The following is a 20,450-nucleotide window of genomic DNA, read 5'->3' as shown; positions in this document are numbered from 1 at the left end:
TCAATATGTCTTCTAAAAAGCACCTTACTTTGATGACATTATCAAGGGCCTCACATACGGAGATTGATCGTCTTAACTTTTTTACTTTCTCCTTTATCATGCCTTGTACCACATCCCTGGCTACTTTCAGGCTGGTCACTTGACGTGTCTACAAAGTCTTTGGTAACTGGATACCACCATTCATGTTCTAGCCTTTCCACCACATAGACTCCATCAATCATCCAGTATCAACTGTCTTTGAAGTTGTTGAACAAATCTATTGCCATCTTCGTTTATTCAATGTTGAATGGCGCGAACGACGAACGATTTCACATTATATTTGTACAGCACGGACGTGAAGGAAAACATCCATTACACTCACGTCACATATTATCTACTATCCACGCACAAGAAGGCGAAGAAAAAACCCACAAAATATACAATCCACACAAGGAAAGGAGAAAAACAAAACCAAAATATACTATCCAAACACGGGAAGGAAAAAAAAACAGAATAAATATATTATCCACACACGGGAAAGGAAAAATAAACCCAATATATACTATCACAAACCAAAATATCCACTATCCACACAAACGTACGTCAGCGCTTACAAACCCCAATATCTATTATCAACGCAAACGTGTTTGCACTATACAAACACAAACTTTAATATCCACACAAACGTAAGCGAGCTCATACAAAGAGACACACAATCACATCAGTAAAGGGGTGAGTGTTTATAATCACACTACTCCACATTCATACAAATTGGCAACTGATCAGTCTCTCTTTTCTAGAGATCTGGTTAGCCCTGAAAAGGGCTGTTGTTTTTAGAACTTCAGATGCACCTGCTAGTGATTACATTTCCGAGGCCAACACCACCATCAACACCACACAGACATCGCCTATGCCATTCATTGTCCCAATTTATTGTTGTTGTTAGGAGTGCATATGCAACTTGATTGTCCTCAGTACCCCAATCTTCAGTTTCTTGGATTCTGAAGATTTGTTCTCTCTGTCTTCTTCTTCTATGCCAGATACGGGGATGATGTGCTTACTTTTGCACCTCCTCCTCCCAGCTTTCCATTTGTGGGATTACCACTCTTGCTACGGGTGTTAAAGGCTGTGGTCGTGGCAGTAGCCGTAACTGACGTGGTTGTAGTGGTGATGATATTGCCTGTCGAGGTGTACTGATCATTGGCTTCACCTAACACAATGGTCTCAGCATGAGGTGAGGCAGGATCCTTTCCTTCATTTCTTCTTTTTCCTCTCCTCCTCTTCTATTCTTGCACTTTCCGCTATGGCCTCCATAACCAACTCATCTAACAGGCATATTCCAGATGCATCTGGAGTTCCAGAAGCTTGGTAGTCTGCTGCTCATTTTTTTCACAGTTGATGGATCAACGATGGGTAGCCAGACTTACGAGCGCTCCTTTATATTTGTCAAGTACGGACGTGAAGGAAAATATCCCTGGATACCAAAACATACAAGACCCATATCATCACCACCCCCCCCCAAAAAAAAGGAACGCGCGGACCTAAAAGAAACACTCACTCACTTTTTCTTACAAACACTAATTACAAACACAAACACATACATATTTTTTGACAAGCAACGGAAACGAAGTGTTTATATACACACTTCTAATAAAGTCAAACAAACATGCTTATAGACACACTTCTATTTTTTTAAACTTACCAACATACAATTGGCAATTGAATTAGTATCTCCTTTCTAGAGTGTTGGGGTAGCCCTGAAAAGGGCTTGTTTTTTGTGGACAGGGAGTTATGGCAATCTTTTTATTGTGTAAGATTGCGTCCCCGTCTGGTGACAAGCTTTCCCACAGGATATAGTCTACTTCTTTGGAATGATAATGAGAACTCTTTCTTTTTTACACGACAGTCAACAAAACCTGGTTCCTGCTGATGCTGTTGCTTCTGCTTTCTCAGCTTCTGAAGTCTGTACTTCTCCGTCCATTCTTCTTTTTCTTTCTTGATTTCCCCTCTGAAGAACTCTTTGATCAGGTCTTTGGTCACTCTCAACATTCTGACATTTTTATTTTATCTCTTCAGGCTTTTGTATCAGGCTTTGTCTGACACGATGTAAATTCACGTAAGCTTCGTTCAGATTGGCTAGTCTCGAACACATCTTCATAGGAGGATGAGTCAACAATGGATGGTCAGACTGGAGACTGTCTAGCTTTATATGGTTCAAGCGCGGATGCGATAGAAAACATCCCTACAATGTTTAGAGTCGGAACGCTATGATAGTTTGATTTGAGGTTGAGGGATGGAGAGAAGTCAAGGGCATTTATCGTCATAAAAATTGGAAACAAACGACAAACGGATTTTTTCAAACACAACATTTTTATTCAAGCAACACTTAACCATAAAACATTTTTTTTTCAACAAACAAACTAAAACAATTTTCAAATAAAAATCTATTTAACAAGGTTGACAACGTTGTGAAGTGAAGCCAGACTTCCACTAATGGAAATCATTGGCCCATTGATTTACACTACGTTTCCTAGCTAAAACAAAAGATGACCATAATGGTCACAAAACTATCGATCTAATTTTATCATCGTTTCTAGAAGAGTGACGATCAAAATAAGTTACTAAATGTACTAAAGAATATCCAAGACTGCGTTGATGAAGAAAATACACACAATATTGTCCACACACCATGGAATCTGTGCCTTGAATTTCATATTATTGAATCGTGTCGTCTGGGCATTTCTTCTCATAAAGTCGATGATGTCGTCTTCCAGAGGCGGCAATCCATACGAATCAAAATACTCCACACAACCCTCTTTAGGAAAGTGGACGGCTAGCCAGTGTGTTCATGGGAGATGGGTGTCATCCGTGTTGATGACATAAGCTTGATGGTCTTGAGGTTTGCGATGAGGAAGTTCATCTTTACCACACACGACATGATTTCAAGAATCAGTATACGAACTGTAGTTGAAAAGGCAATACAATTAGCAAGTATCCATTTTTGTGTTGTTTTGCTGTTTATTCTTGTTTTTTTTTGCACAGGTAATGATAAGTCATCAATTCAATCCGAAATTTCTGTTTGAAAATCTCTGACAAGAAACCATTTCTTAGCCTTGTCTCTGCACTCTGAGCCAAGAGAGTTTCGATGTGATGGATCTCTAGAGCAATCAGTGGAGGAGAGGAATGATCACGCAAGTCTTTATACCACTGATGCAACGCGGCTTCTTTTGAGATGAGACTCCAAGCTTCATCCAGATACTGGTCCAAATTTTCATACTGACTCAGCATAAGACATTTATCGTGTTGAATTTGAGTGGGATGATCATTTTGACATCCATAGCAATCTTTCTTGATCAATTCTGTAATTTATTCTGCCACGTGTTTGGCAAACAGAAGACTAAATGTTGTTCTTGTTCTGGCCATCTGGACTTCATCACTATGTCCTTTTCGTCTTTGTCTTGGGTTTCTACTTCCACGGCATCCTCCCATTCCATTTCCATAGATTATCCATATTCAAAGAGGGATTACAGTCTTCCACAGCTTCTAATAGTTAAGAATGACTTCTCTCAAACTGTTGATTTCTACAGTATTGTCGAATTCGGCATAAAGGATGATGTTCACCGTCTCGTCTAGAGCTTCAGCAAACTGACGTTCCACACGAATCTGACTGGATTTTATAGGGTAAAAATGTCACCGTCGCTGCCTTGGTCTGGAGTGAAATCAAAAGCCCACAACGCGCATCCTCCTGCATAATCGTCGTACGTAATACCGTAACTGGTGTTGGTTCCTAACAGTCCGGTGGCTTCGTACAGGGACAAGTACGATCTCAAGTAATTCATCTTCTTGGGAGAAAAGTCAGGTTCAAAGGGTCTGCTACACAAGGTCTTGCCATCGCGATTGACTTCGATTTCTTCACGTTGACGTGCTGAAAGTTGAAAGGATTTTTACCGAAGGCTCCGTTGAAGCTTGCATTGCTCACGATACCAGTGATCAAAAGTTTGGGTAAATGTCCTTGGAAAAGATGATCATCGATCATGGAATGCTGTCGTCTGGGAATGGTAAAAATTTTCACTTCCACACGTATTATCGGATACTTGGCGGTCGTTCTGCTCAAAGTGTGACTGATGTTGTTTCTCACTTTAAGCAAAACTTCCACGCGTCGCACGCAGTGTTTGATTTTCTCGATTTTGGTTTTGGGATTGTCAGTAGTTTCAGTCAAGAAATGGAAAGCGGTACTGCTTCGATTCAGTCTCAAGTGGACATCCACACCGTTCAGCAAATACTTCCTTTGCACCCACATGTCTAAATACAAACGATTCATCAGTTCTAAACTCTTCTTGTTTATGATTTTGCTTCTTCGTTCTACAAATCCATCATTCTCTTTTACTAATATGACAAACTGTTTCGCTTCGTCAGGTTCCCATAGCACGCAGGCATCTAGATGGGTGTTCTTGGCGTCTATTCCGTGCGTCAAGAGAAGTTTTAGGTAAGCAAGGTAGGGGTAAGTATCCACGCTGCTTCTGACTAGTTTGTTATTCAAGTACAAGTCCACTCCGCTGAACAAGGAATGCATGAAATTGTTGACGGGAGCTACTTTCTCAGTGTCGTCTATAGGGCCTTCATTCTTATCTAGAACTTTGACTTTCAAGCAGAAGTAACTGCTGTTCAGATCGATGTAATCTTCGGGTTGTCCTTTGATTTCAAACGAGTCAAAGATGAGATGGGATGAAATTCTACCCATTGGGATTCTTGCATCGTCATCATGGTGGGTGGCATGGCAAACAGATCCAGTTCCGACTTTGAACAGACGCATGACTCTCTATGCATCATTTTTCTTTCTCTCTGTGATTTTTTAATAATCAAACGTCTATGTCTCAGACGGTTCTTCTTTTCTTAGTATTTCTAGCTCTAGGGGTATGAAGTCCTCTGAAGGGGTGTTTTCGTCGTCGTCTCTTTCTGCCTTGTCCTTCCAGTGGCGTCAGGGAAGCAGGAATGCATTACACTGCAGCTTCCAGGGCATTTATAGGAGTTTATCGTCGGCCCCAAATGTCTTTGCCCGTTTGCATCAAGACACTTTTGCCTGCTCTCAAGAAAGCTTCTTTAGGGTTTTGTTTGTCGATGATGACATTTTGGAGAAATTCTTTGCCTCGAGTCAATGCGATGTCTTTCAAGGCGTGCAATCCGCGTGTCACTTTCGTTTCAACACCAGATCCACCGAACGAAAGGCCGATTTCAACACATCTCCTAAACCATGTCCTTGCTGTCGAGCGACGCCTCGGTACACTGGATACATGATTTAGGAGTCGTTAGAGATTGGTTTTCGAAAATGGGAATTTCACTGTGACTTTCCCTCTGGTGAATGGAATATTTTGTCCCAGATCTCCTTTTACAGTAATGTTGGCAGTGTCGAAATACGACTTCCTGACGGGTAAATAGTGAGTATGTACGAATTAGCGATGAACGTGATAGGTGTTTCCACCTTCCTCGTCAGTGTTCGTGGCAGAATCCACTTTGAAAGGAATGACACGCAGTAACGGTACGGATGTGTGTCCCACCACGTTTTACTCCACCACATCGGACTACATAAACATCAAACTGAGTCCTTGGTTCAGTTCTACCGGGGAACGAAATAACGTAGTAAAAGAATCGTTATTGGAAATGACTGGTAATTCGTTTTTCTTGATCAACGCCATCCACATCTCAACATCCCCGCCCAAAATGTCAAACAATTCATTACAAAATAAAATGCTCAACATTTTGCCCTCCGGAAATTTCAGTAGTAGGAGACGAGCTACTTTAAGGTACTGAATGGTGACACTTTTCCTGACACTCTGAAAACCTGTAAGAAACACGGCATTAAACCTGGTAGAAATCGTGCTCACCAAATGTTGACTGCTAATATAATAGCCTGGGGGAATTATCAAGTTATAGCTCCACTTTTGAGTTCGTGAGTTATGTTTTATTCTCATATTTTACATGGGTATCAAAGTACTTTTGCACCTGTGCTTCATGAACTTCGACCATAAAAAAATTTGATTTGGAAGGACATTTAGGGCTTGTGTAGGGTGAATGATTTCCACCAAAGCCACTTCCCAATGGGCTTCATGCTCCATTTGGATGGCCTGAGGTAATTTGGCCGTGTAACAACACAAAGTATTGTTGGTAAACACCTCTATGGAACTGTCGCTGGGTATGGTTAAGTAAAATCCGTTGTTGTTGTTCATAATTCCAGAGTTCTGCTGCTATCCGCGGCGTAACTGGAAGTCGGAGGAGTGTCTAAAAGAGGATTATTTTGGTGGTTGTTGTTGTTGGAGCGGTGACTGGCGTTGGACGCAAGGCTCCCGTTGTTCCTGTTCGCGTATTTCAGGAAAGGATTGGGAAGAAAGTAGCCGATGCAACTGCTCAGTAAACTGGTGCACAATTGTTTGTATCTTTGTTGCAAACTTAGATTGGCAATGGAGGCACCGGTGACACAATACACTTCAAAGATATGGCAGCAAAAAGACGATTTGGGTTTTAGGCACACCACACCTACAAGGGTTGCTTTTGTAGATCTTGCAGAAAAGAACTCGGTGAAGGAGTGGTCACTGCGGTAGTAGAGGTATTGAGGCTGTGTGGAAGGGCATGATGGTCACTTCTTTTTATAGTCGATGACCAAGAATCAAAACTGGGAGGATATCCTTTCTAACGTACTTTGACTTCTTTGGCACATCGTTTTCCCACTTTACGGGTTCTTCGTTCGGGAATGTTTTCGATATTGTACATTTCGTCTTTTTTGTCCACGTGTTGTAGCTCGGGCAAATAAAAAACTCCTTTTCACACTTACACGTTCAGGGTTTCCAATTTATAGACGACAGGATGACAACCACGCACTCGTCCAGTGACACGAAACAATTCGGTGGTCCAGTTGGGTAAGTCACCTTTGTCGAAAGTTCGTTTTGTTTTGCCAATGCGCATCCAATTTCCTGCTGACACCACTCCACCTTTCTTGGGGATAGCGACTGTCGGGCACGTACCAAACAGGCGCTCAAAAAGGGTCACTTCGTTGTCGGGAGTCACTTCTTGGGGGCACGTCCGATGCTTCGACGGTAGGAGTTGTTGTACGCTTGAACTAAGTGCGGTAAGACGTCGATATACTTGAGTGTGGTGATGCGCAAAATATTTGCCCATGAGCTCTTTCAACGTGCGTTGAAAACGTTCCACGATGGTGGCTTTGGTTTCGGGATTCTCGGTGGTGAAAAAAGGAATGTCACGTTACTTTAATTCTTTTTGGAAAGCTTGTTCAGAAATTCGGTGCCTTTGTCGCTTTGCCATCGAAGAGGATGACGACCACATTGTTTCAACACCAGTTTGAGGGTTCGCACTAATTCACTGCAAGATTTTGAAGTCAATGGCATGACCCAGGCAAATTTAGAAAAGACGTCGATGACACAAAACAAATATTTGTGCCCACGATTGTATGTGGCCAAATGAGAGACATCGGCGAAATCGGCTTGAACTTGATGATCGATGTCCACCACTCGGGTGCGACTTCTGGAAAATGTTCGTCAAATGGGTTTTTGTAAGGTGTGCGTGGCTTGTTCTTGTAACCATCGTTGCATTTGAGGCAAACGGAGACTTTTCATACAGACTTTGGCAGCACGATAAATTTCTGAACCTCCGTAACCTGCAGGATGGGCTGGATCTTAGTAAATGCTGGCTAACACCTTTTCCATTTTTTAATAAGTCATCCACTCTTCGCTGAGACTACTTTGGATGGGGCGAGATGGTGGTTTGGAAACGTCTTTACGTGTCTGATGTGGCACGGGAGTAGAAGTCGAAGATAGTGGTGGCGCTGGAGGTGGGAATGGAATGGGTTTGGTTTTCTTTCCTTTTTTCACTTCTGGTTTCCCTTCTTTCTTTTTTACTTCTGTCGAAGGAGGAGTGGACATCATCTTTTTAACCCTAGCTTTCACTTCTTCTTGTTTGGACGTGGGTGAAGGGTTCTTCAAGGACGTTGGAATGGGAGCTGATGACGGTGTTTGAAAAAATTTCTCGTACCTCTTCTTCCTCAGATATTCGTGACGCTTCGTCTGTCTTGACCTCTAGTGAGGTGGTAGTGGTGGTGGTGGAGGTGGTGATGTGTTTTTCATCAGGGTCTTAAAATCTTTCGGAGTGGGCATAACTGTTTCGTCAAAAGTTTCTGGTGAAACAGTTGTAGTCCTTGCAAGAGTTGAAAATACTTTTGAGAATTTTCTGTTTCGGACAAATCGTTGCGATCCAACAACGGCTGAAATTCGTTTTGTAACTGTGACATCTCGGTAAAATTGACGAATGGGTATTTTCTTTTGAACCATTTGGCGAAGAACGTGACGATGTTTCGCTGAGCATTTATTTTGTGTTTAGACAAAGGTGTCGTGCCTTTCAAGACATTCAAACGACATTCGCACAAGGTATCGATGACGTCTTTGGAGGCTGTTTGAAATTGTTTTTTTCTCGCATGGGTAGAGAAGCTTTGGACAGGACGGACAACATGTCCCTATGTTTGACTAAACGAGGAGGTAGTCCTGTCCATTTCTTTCTTTTGGGGTTAGAAGAGGGGTGACATCATTGGGTGTTCAGGAGCATAAAACACTGATTCCCATTCTTTGCCTGAGGTCTTTTTTATACTGGAATGCGTCTCCACTGATTGTCTTTACAGAGTATCAACAAGATGACAGGCATCACACGTCATGGATGGGTTCACAACGGATTGAATCAAGATAGTTCTTGCTTGAACAAATCATGTAAACTCTGTAGCATGCCCGATCTCTCTTGGCCTTCTGCTTTTGGGGGCAGGTACTGTGTGAGCAGCTGCTACTGCAGCTAAAGAGGAGGAGGGTGTCACCGCTGGAGGAGAAGGTTTTTAAGACCTGGGTTTCTATTATTTCATCAAATGAGGAAAATGGTTGTCAAATTGGGCTTGGCAGGCATCACCAATAATGGAGTAGTGGAAGAACCTGAGGCTACTGGAGACGCTGTCACCGTCGCTGCAGGTCGTGGTTTGCGATTGTAAGTTGCGTCCTAGCCGAAGTGTCTCTCTTGCGGGCAGAAGCTGTTTTCTGGGGCTTTTCTTTCTCTTGGGTTGTGACCTGGTCTTGACACCACTGCTCTTTTTCTTCTTTGGGGTTAGTTTGGCCTTTCTGGGAGTGGCTTTGTTCTTGCGGAGGACTTTGGTGCATTAGGATTCAATTTTGAGAGGGAGCGAATGATGACACCTCCTAGGGAACCGCTACCTCCAGGTTCAAAAATGATTTGCTTTTTAGTTTGAGTGTCGATCAGCCAGTTGCATCACAATTACTTTTTTTATGTCAAAAATGCCTTTGGTTTGATGAGGAATGTGAATGATACGTTGCAGTAATTGACGTGCCGTCACCGTAAGCCATCGTAAGACTTCTCTGAGACTGGCTTCTAAGACACGAGCACGTATTTGTTGATTTTTGTCGCGACCGATGCCGTATAAGGCACGAATCAATTGGACGGAATGACGAGACTGAAGGACGTCATGTTGACGCTGTGTTAGATAGACCCAAAGTGTCCAAGGTTTTTATAGATGTTTTTGTTAAGTCGACGACGAGGACGTGTTCACGTCAGGTCCTCCGTCTTGGCACCAATGGTGAAACAGATGGGTATGAAATCGCAAATAATCGTGGGTGGGGGTGGGGGGTGGGTTTTTTTTTTAATCCACGAGTAAATTGGCGCGTGGGGCTTGAGTGGCATCGTTGTACACATGAGTCAGCTAAGGCATTCCTAACTGTTTGGCTAAGACTTGCACTTGTGATTTATCACAAGGGCTTTTAAACATGACCACGTAATGACTATTGAGACTAATGGTGCGATGTGCTTTACTTTGTTGGAACAAATTTTGGGTAATGTAAATGAAAATGGCATTGCGATGAACCAGTGGTTCCAAAATTGGTGACGTGACGAACGCAATTGTTCTTTACGTTGAACTTGTATTTTGACCAGCTCTCTGTAAATGCGTACTCTCAGCTACTGCACAGGCAAACCACAAATGTTCGCTTATAAAGTATCCATCCAGAGATTACTAAGGTCGTCCCACTAAAGGTAGGTAGTGACAATTCGGAGACCATCGAGCATGTTCCAGATAAGCCGAATCTTTCTGCTCCCACTGGTGTAGTGGCACACCACAACTGAAGCACTTGACTTTATCCCCTTTGCCCAGGTAGAAAAATCCGGCTCTGGTTAATTCTTCGGGGGTAGGTCCTCCCAGATAGTTAGGCCATTTTCATTGGAAGGTTTAGAATCGAATTTCAAAGTTGCAATATTCAGGCAAACGCACAGGGAACGAATATTCGTCTTTCACAGGCTCGTTTCAATGATGGTACGGTGAAATTCGATGGGGTTTGCTCATTTTGGGATGACATCCGTTGGGTGGTAGACACATGGTTTCACGTGGAGGATGACATCCACAATGGAAAACAGTAAACAGTCCACGATAACGAGTGGCATCGCTTCCGCATTCCTCAGATTTCACACGCATAGCATCATTTTCAATTGTATCTATATTAGTAGTGGTAGTAGTAGTCATATCAAAGTTCCCATTATGTCTTGCTGCATTGCTGAGGACACAGTGTACGGCATCGCTCTCACCGCAAAGCACAGCATCGCACTCTACTTGAGAATCCCCAAACTTGAATGATGTCTTTTTAAAAAAGATTCATCTTTCTCGCTTGGTATTGGTAGTTGCAATGAACTATCGGTCTTGGACTTTGTCCCTTTTTATAATAGTCGTAATGAAGTCTCGAGCTCGTACATCGTTCCTTTTTTATATTTAGTTTCGGAAGTTTTCCTTTTTTGTTCCTGGACAAAGGTAATACCTTGTCTAAGGTACCGTCATACCTGCACCGTAGTGTGACAGCTGGATAGGCCATAAAAAGGCAAGGACAGTGCGGAGACCATTGAGTATGCTCTAGAATAGCTGAATCTTTATAAATACATCGATCCATTGGCAACTTCAGACCACAACTGAAACACTGTACTTCGTATCCCAATCCAGTCTCAGGTCCCAATTACATAAATCCTGTTCTAGTTAAAAAAATTCGAATTAGGTAATCCTTCCCTATCCGTGGGCCATTTTTGAAACGTTTCCAATCTACAGGCACAATCACGATAGTCACGCAAGAAGAGAGGAAAATGGTATGGTTTGAACTTGGAGTTCTCATTGGGTCTCTCACTCGATTCTTGCTGTGTCGAAGTCTTTTTTCTTGTTGGTGACTAACATTCTATATACCGGCATGTTCATACGGTAAAGTGAAGTGGCTGGGAGGTCGCACTCGTTTTTGGTACACTATATGATACACTTTTTCCAAGGGTCGACTTACGATTTGGTGAGTGGGTAAACGTACAATCTTATGCGTTCGTAGGTGGTCACCTTAAATTTTACATGCTGTCCAGACTGCAACGCTTCTTTCAGCACGTCAAAGTTCACCACTCGACTGGTACTATAACTGAGAGTCAATTCTTTCACTTTGCACTCGGTGTGCACTTCTCTTTGTTTGTCCCGGTATTCGTAGCCGTAATTTTTAGGACCACCACTAGCAAAACTTAGAATCTTGTCGTCGGGGTGCTCGTCCCGTCTAGGCTCCTAAACGGTCTCCTTCGATTTTAGGGTAACAGTGACACAAGCAATCGATGTAGATGCAACTGTCCGTGTCAAAATACAGGACGCGATCTCCTAACAGTTCTAAAACTTTGTATAATTTTAAGCGATCATGGGCTATCACGTAAACCGCAATGATGACATTTCCATAGTCGTCGGCTTCTACAAAGTCCAGATCTTCTTCGTAATTGACTAAGATCAAGTCCTCACAAACGACGTCCACGTGTTTCATGTATTTGGTTTTGTCGTGAATCATCTAGAATAGAGGCCGACCGAAACTAAATTTCTGGTTTCGGCCGAAAACGAAACCAGACCGAAAGTTATAAATTGACTTTTGGCCGAAACCGAAGCCGAAACCGAAAGTTTAACTACACCTTCATCCGAAACCGAAACCGAAAGATAAACCGAAGTTGCCGAACACAAGATTTATTAAATAGACCTTTGTCATGATGCAATGCTACACTTCAACAACTGAGTAGGGTAACATGTCGACAACGATCAAGTCCATGATGCACTTATCAATTCGCTGAACTGCAACGTGGTCATCAGGCCAGACCATTCTGCTCTCGACCATTGATGTCAAGGACGTCTGCACAAAATTCGGTAATGCATGTTTAGTCGCTTTCTCTTCCATCATCATCTTTTTCGAGGCACGCTCTGCTCCGTCGTTCATGGACCTCTTGAGATACGTACCATGGAGCTCATTGTGGCAGCTGGCCAGATGACCTTTCAAGCCTGAAACTGTCTGAAGTCTTGGTTTATCGCTGCCAAGTGATAACAGTTTGTTGCATTCTTTGCACTGCGCCTTGCTTGCATCAGAATCGATTTTTGTGAAGTAATCCCCCACTGCATTTTTCGACATTCTTTGCGGTGATTAACTAATCCGTTTATTGTTAACTTCAATTTTCTACTTCACACAGATTAATTCGCTACAGCTTAACTAACTGAAATTATCAATATTGTCAGACTTCGAAATCTCTGTATTCAACACGCGAGTAGACTGAAATGCAACAGTGCCTAGAATTGCCTAGCGCCGACTGACCGGCCGACAAGCAGAGGAATAGACGCAGCACTAGCGTTGCATTCTGAGAGTTAAAGTAGATCTTCGGCTGATGACCGAAAGTCAATATCAATTTCGGCCGAAACCGAAAGCAAACCGAAAGCTAACTTTTTGGCTTCGGCCGAAACAGAAACTATGCCGAAAGAGGTCATTTGCCAACTTTCCGAAACCGAAACCGAAACCGAATTTCTGTCGGCCTCTAATCTAGAAGTAGTGGGAAGGTTATGTCAAATACCCCGTCTTGTGTAAACACGGTCGTTGTGCCATTTTATCCCATAAACAATTTAACATCACTTTAGTAAACGATCGGCTGCCTTCGTTTTTCTCCACATGGTCTAAATCGATGTCTTCCTGCTCACATCATTTCTCTTTGAATTTCTTTTCTCTTCGGAAGTGTGGCACCAGGAAGGAACACCGCAGGCTTCTTGTTTCAGATTTAAAAAGGTATCCACGTAGTCTGAGAAAATGCCTTTCTGAGCTTGATCACCCTGTGGTATTTGTCTGTCTTGGGAAAGTGGTAAATTTCGTACACTTCTAGCAATTGGTTTCCCAGGTGCAGAGCATTAAACAATTCTACGCTGACCCATGTTCCCGTCAAGGCGCGTTCTTCCTGGGTTGCACGTTTTGGCACAAGTACGGCGCAAGGGAAACATCCTGCGGGTTCAGTGGATCCACCCGCTTGTAACTTTCCACGATGCGTTTAAACTTGGGATAGGTTTTTCAAACGGTGATCGTACTCGTGTTCCCACATTTCCACCACTTGGTATCTTTGCTGTTCTAACTTCAAGTGTCGCTGACAAGTGGCCTGGTACAAGTCTTCCATGGTCCGTTGTAAAAACTGATTTTTAGTGTCACGTTCAGGGTAGCAGAGGGGACATCTGTGAAATAAGCAACCGTTAAACTCATACATGATCTTGGGGTTTTCTAAGTCTCAGCCATCCACAGAATAAGTTCCGATGGTCTTTTCGCCTCGTCCGTTGCGGACATGTTGGAGCCATTTGTCTTCCTTGTCGCACAAGTAATGTAGCCAGCGTAGGGTTTTGCTCGAGTATTGACACTTGACAAAGTTAGTCGTTTGAGGGCTGTTGACAGCAAGGGTGTTTTCGGACATGAATCATTGTCGGTACACTAAAGAACACGCTTTGGCAATGGTGCAGGCTTCTTTCAAAGGATGGGTCCCTCTGTGTTCCATGAATAATTCTCGAAATTTTCCACAGAAACGTCATAAAATGTCCACGTTTTCGGCCATTCTGTCATTCCAAACGTTTTAGGCATTCGGCTCAAAGGCATGGCCAAGTAACTCATCTAATCTTCAAACTGCAATTGCCCCACTTGCATGGAAATGATTTTGGCTCCGTTCTAAGTCACTTTCGGACGTTCGGTACTTTGCTTCGTATTGTATCTGAGAAGAAACTGTCCACCGTATCACGAGAAATTGTAAGCCATCACCGTAGCATGGCAATGACACTCTCCGTAGCGTTCGATGTCCTCTTGTCTTCACATCTCGCCGATGAGGTCTAAGATCCATTGGGCGAAATCGGCTAGCGAGTTCGGTCCCCGAAATATTTTTTTTCACGTCCTCCAGGAATCTTGCTGCAGTGAGGGCAATGACTAAAGAAAGGTTCTTGGATGCACTTCTCTCACGCTCGATGAGCCACTCTGAAATTAGGAATGTGAATGACTGTCTCTTGCATGCATTCGAAATCGAAAAAGATGAAATCGCCTTTCTTCAGGTCATCTTCTTTATGTTGGGGCTGGTATTTTGGTATGTAGCATTCGTATTCCAAGTCCACAATTTGGTGACAAATGTGACATCGTTTCTTTCCTGAACATACGTGCCCCTTGGCATTATTGCTACGTATGACTTGTCCACAAGTAGGGCACAATCTCAGGAGTTGACAAGCACTTTTCTGCTGTGAACCTTGCGTATTCAGATGTTGTTGTTAACAGGCAGGGCTGACAAAATTGCGTAAACAAGCAGGGCAATGCACTCGTTCTTGTCCTTCGTCCAGACAGGGTTGAGAAGCCAAACATCCTGAGCATTTCGATCCACAATGCTTGTGTTGCTTTGATTGTTATAGCCATAGTCACATTAATCACAGTAATAACCGTATCTTACGAATCCAGTGATACTGATAACGGCATCGAAATGTTCATCGTGATAATAGACATGAATGTATTTTCCGTTTTCGAAATCTTTGCCTCGAAACAATAGAGGTCAGTGCACTTCTTGAGGATGCACTTTCAATGTGTAGCGTGGAGCCAAGACGTCTTGGAATTTTTGCATTTCAGGAATGCCGCAAGGTGTGTCTTTGGATAGCCCCGCTTGCTGTAACAGGAGTTCTGCTTTTCTTTGTTGTTTGGCTCGATCCGATTGTCGAATAGTCTTCCATGCTCTTTTCCATTCTGCCGTGTCGTTTCTGTCGGCATACGTTCGTCCTATGACGATGGCACGGGCTAAACACATATGGTCTTGAGGCTTGTTAATTCGGACAAGGCTCGTTTTGGTGCTCCTAAGGTCATCCACAAATATCCCTCTTTTGCGTCCGGTCCCTTGGGGCAGAGAAACGTGGGTCATAAACAGTGTCGCTTTTCCATCGATGATGTGAAACTTGTCGTTCGATTCTTGCACGTTTTGAATCTTGTCGATAACTTTGGAAGGTGTCAGTTCTGTTGGGCTGCTATACTAGATCCAGATAGGGGACTTCAAACTGTCGTGATGAATAGAAAGTCTCAAGCGAACGTCTTCTTTGGCTTGACATTGTCGTTTCAGTGTGCTTAACAAAGAATCCCACACTTCGGTGATAAACCCCTCTGCTTTCTACAACGGTACTTCGGACTTAAAATCTTTAAATATCACCGTGCAAGTGTAAGCCATAGTTCTAAATTTTCTAGATGAGCTCTTTTCCGTCTCTCGAATGTGATAGTGGTTTTGAGGGGTTAATGGTGATGAACTTTAATTGAGTGTAGACTCTCTGGGTCTGGATTCTGACGCACTCATGTCATCTTCAAAATTGCTGGCATGAATCTGTGCCAAGGCTTCAGCTACTGTGCGAGGCGATAAATCACGTTTCTGCCTCTTTCTTTCTTCTCCTTTCTCCACAAAATGCTGCGATCGTTACATCTTGACTGCAAGAAGTCAAATGACTACATTTTAAACGCCATGAGGCCCTATATATTCATGTCAGACCAGTGTATATATAAAGGGGCAGTGTATTCCCTCCCAGTATTCATTTCACTCTCAAACCGACCAGAACGATGGAAGAGCCCACACAGATCGAACTTCTTATGAGAGCCTTGCGAGGTGTCATAAGAAAGTTTTCGCCAGACAAGCAGACGAAGTAGTCCCCCTCCTTTCGAGATAAAAGTCAAGATGCTTGCTATCTGTAAGAAGAAAGGGCATTGGGTTACATAGTGACCAGACCGTCAGAAAGGCAAGACAGGTGTCAGAAGAGACAAAAGTCAAGATACCTGTAATCATTGTCAACAGAAAGGTCAATGGTCTTCAGAAGGCTCTAAAAAACAACGGGTGCAAGAGGAAGAGAGCGGATCAGAACAGGAAAAGGTACCCTTCCCAAAGAAAGAACCCAGACACGTCCAGAAAAAGAAAGAAGAGAAGAAAAGAAGACGAGGAGAAAGTGAAGAAGAGGAGGACAAACCTGTGATTGTGAAGAAATTAAAAAAAAAAAAAGAACAGAGAAAGTGAACAAAGAAACAGAATAAGTCTATGAACTTTTTAGTGTTGTGTTGTGAATTGGATTGTAAAATTTGTTCCAGAATAGACCAGATAGGAAAGGTAAGTGTCTCTTAGTTTTCAATTTAAAATATGGACCTACATTCACGCACTCACTCATACACACACACAAACACACGTTCATCGTGAGGCAAAAAGGGGCTTTTGAGTTTTAATTAATTTTGGCAAAATTAATCTTATCTTTTTTCGAGACAAGTGGGTGCCCCTTAAGAGGGCCGTTGGGTGATTTTATTTTTAAACAACTCAGGAACGGGATGTAATTCGCTTAAACTGCCTTAAGCATTTTCCACGGCCAAGGCCTACTTTATGACTCGCTCCTGTCAATGATTTGGCATAAATCACTAGGGGTGGTATCTCAGGTGTAGCAACAGGGTTGGGCTGTTTGGCTCGCGAAGGTCTTTTTTTCTTAGGTAGTATTAAAGAAGTCTGATAAATTTGTTTCAGACTCCATATCTCTGCCAGAATATCTAAGAGTACCGTCACCATTTGACTTTCACTGTCCTCTTTCTCTCTTAGACCTTGTTTCTTCTCTGCTGATTCTTCCTGTCGTTTCCTCCTCGCCTCTTCTTCTTCTCACTGTTGCTGATGAAGGAGAAAAACTTGTGCTGCTTCTTTCTGCTGTTGTAAACATTTCTCCAATTCTTTTTTCTGTCTATGTTTAAAATCCTCGACGTGTGGTAAAGAAGGAGGAGGTGGCGAAGGTGCTGGTACCGAACAAATTCTTGCGAAGAAGAGAGAAAATCCACTAAATCCCAATTAAAATCGGCCTCTTCTGGAAGTTGGAGTGTGTTGACTTTGGTAGCCGCTGCTATGCCATCGCATCTCGTCTCCACTGCCGCTGCACCCCAATTTACCGTCTTCTTAGTCTCCGTCATGTTTGAAAACTCCGTCGCATAGATTCACTGTGCACATACACTAGCACATCTATATAGGGAATGCAACGTCACAGTCAGCTCTCTTCGGATTGGAAGACAGACTCCACACTGTGACTGAATTTAAGCGTTTTAGGATTGGTGAAAAACCTCAATCCGTTTCGATCCGCTCTTCCACTATAAATAAGCGCAGTTCGCTGAATTCCTTTCACCTGTTCTCGTCACAAGATGTGGATGAAGTGCCCGTTATTGTAATCAGACGTAGACAGCGCATCCCACATCGCCTCTCTGGGGAATGACCGTTGTTCTAGGCGGGCATGTACCCAGGCCTTCGATTGTCCGCCTGGAGTGGTGGCATTCTTTCGGACATTACTGGTGTGAGCAGAATCATCAATTGGAACCTGGATCTACCACAAAAGACATATCCGGCAGGATGTTCTGAGGGGTAGAATTTGGATTTCAACACGTTCCCAGTACCTTTAACCAGGTATAAACCATAAAACAGCTAACCACAAGAACTTTGACATGAAATCTTCTAACCTAGGAAAGAAAATTTCTTGGTGATGGAATACACGTAGAAAAGGAAATGGATTTAGAATTTCAGATGATTCATATGGAATTTTAAAATAACACGCTTACAGTACCTTTAACAAGGTATAACCGACAAAAGCATGAAACCACAAGGTCAAGGACACAGAATATCCTAACCCAGGAAGATTTCATAGTAATGGAACGAACATAAACACAAAAATGGACTTTGATCTAGAAGTCAGGATGATTCATACAAAGCTTTAACAGTTTTAATCTACTGCTGAAATGAATAAGAACTTTGAAACTGATCACAAACGGATAGATAACAAAATCAATCAAGGAAAACGATACCAGAGACTTATTTACAATATGATATTAATTGAAGATTTATTAATCGAGATTGCCAAAGGATGAATTCCTCTTATATAAGGCAATTGAACTATTTCAAATACGGAACCAGATTACAAATGAACAGAAAACAAAACCATTCGAGGATAATGATTAATGATTTACTAATCAAGATTGCCAAATGATGAACTTGGTTTATTTAAGAAACGGTATTTTAATATGTACACACCACTATAATTTGACGCGCTTTTGATCGATGCATGTTTTCCATCAAGTCCGCGTGATGGAAAATTTCAATCCCTCCGGAGGTGCCAAGGTACTTCAAGTCTTGAAACTATCTGACTGAGGCAATCTGTAAATTACCTTTACATACAAAAACAGAAATGGAGATCTTCTGATAGTCAAGCCATCTAAAGATGTGCACTCTAAAAAGAGGCTAAGAGGAAGAGGCTTATGATTACATTTTAAACTTAAATAGCAAAATTATTGAGTGTAACAAGAAAATTCTAACATAATTAATCACAATATGCCACGGCATATGGAAAAACTGAAATATTAATAACAAAACGCAACACATGCACACACTAAACAAAAAAGAAAAGCACTTAGTCACCGTATTAATTTTTACACTATTTTATTTTTGGCTTGAAATATCCTTTCAAAATTTTATTATCACACTAAACTTAGATAAGAAAAATGACTACAGTTAATTTGATCTAGATAGAGCTGTCCTTACATTTTTATGGGTACAAATACAACACAATACTCATCAATACATAGCACAAGGACAAATGACTCTGGCAATGCCGCTATAATACAACTAAATACAAGGGAGAAAAAGGAAAGGACCCCCCCCCCCCCCTTAGACTTACTAGTCTTGAGGGCGGGCCAGTACTATCCTTAGTTCAAAGTGATCATAAGTTGGAAATAAGGCCCAATGCCAACTCGGGCATAAGGAAGAAAGTACAATTATCTAAAACTTTTTCTGGGATAATGCAAAACTCTGTAACTACAATTCGACGAACAAAACAGAAAGCAACCTGCTCAAATTACATTTATTTATATTTCCATTATTACTTTATAATAACACCAAAACATGTAACACTAACTGGGTGGACAGGCAAACCTAGAACCTCTCAAAACACATTTAGAAAACCAGGGTATCACTTCCAAGTCTGAACCAACTAAATGTGTTGGGATAAGGCTATGATGTGTCAACAGTAGAATCATCTACTCTCGTATCGTCAATGCTGCTCCGTACGGACTTGCCCATGTATGACAGATCATCCTGGACAATTATGCGGATCACCGATACGATCATTTGGAAAAGAAGAATTTATGTGGAGAGATAAGGCTGTTTGAAGAGAGTTCTCATCTAGGGTCCAGAAGTCAGAAGAAGTTTGATTAAGAGAAGAAGACCTATGCGATGCCCTCTATGTTAACGGAATGATGTTAACAAAACACCAAAGGTCCTTTTCAGGGCCACTCATATGCCTCAAAAAGATTTGCTTTCTTCCCTAATTTTTTTAAAAGTCGGTTGTATAGTTGTTTATGTTTGTATGTTGTATGTGTTATAAATGTCTCTGTCCCGCCAGTCCCGTTCCCGCCAAGCGTTCTAGGTTTTCTTTTCCTTCTCCCCGCTCTTTGGGGGCCCCGAGTGGCCGAGTGGTCTAAAGTGCTCTTCGTTACGGATCACTGCCATCTCACCTCTGTCTGCGGTGGTTCGAGTCTAGGATTCTGCCAATGTGGGTATGTGAGAAAGCTTGCCAGTAGCTTCTCGTGGGTCGGTGGTTCTTTCCGGCGTTTTCCCGGGTTCTTCCTCCACCATTAATACTGGCCGCCATGTATAGCCTATCGCGTGCTGCAAAATGGCGTTAAACCCCACAACAACAACAACTCCCCGCTCTTTGGTCCCGATTGACGTTATTTCACCTTTACCAAGCTTCAGTACCGTGACGTCACCTCACCTGTTCCATTCCTATTGTCCTTATATAAGAACCCCACTTTCATTTGACACTATACAGGCCCAATATTCCCCATGTTCAATTCCCCTTGAGGCTATAGTGTCCCAGGGTGTGCTGAAAAACCTTGAGGCTAGAGTGTCGGGGGCGGGGGGTTGTAATGTATTTTCCCATTGATCCTAGGGTATCCTACTACACTATTACCCACTCCATGACCTTCCTGAACCTGTAACCCAGACAATCGTGTTTACTATGTGTCTTTTAGAATCATACAAATAAATACATTATTTAAAAGATGGAAATG

This window comes from Sinohyriopsis cumingii, chromosome 6, assembly GCF_028554795.1.
Source record: "Sinohyriopsis cumingii isolate HCF-2022 chromosome 6, ASM2855479v2, whole genome shotgun sequence".
NCBI classification, from domain to species: domain Eukaryota; kingdom Metazoa; phylum Mollusca; class Bivalvia; order Unionida; family Unionidae; genus Sinohyriopsis; species Sinohyriopsis cumingii.
Note: the sequence above shows the minus strand (reverse complement) of the source record.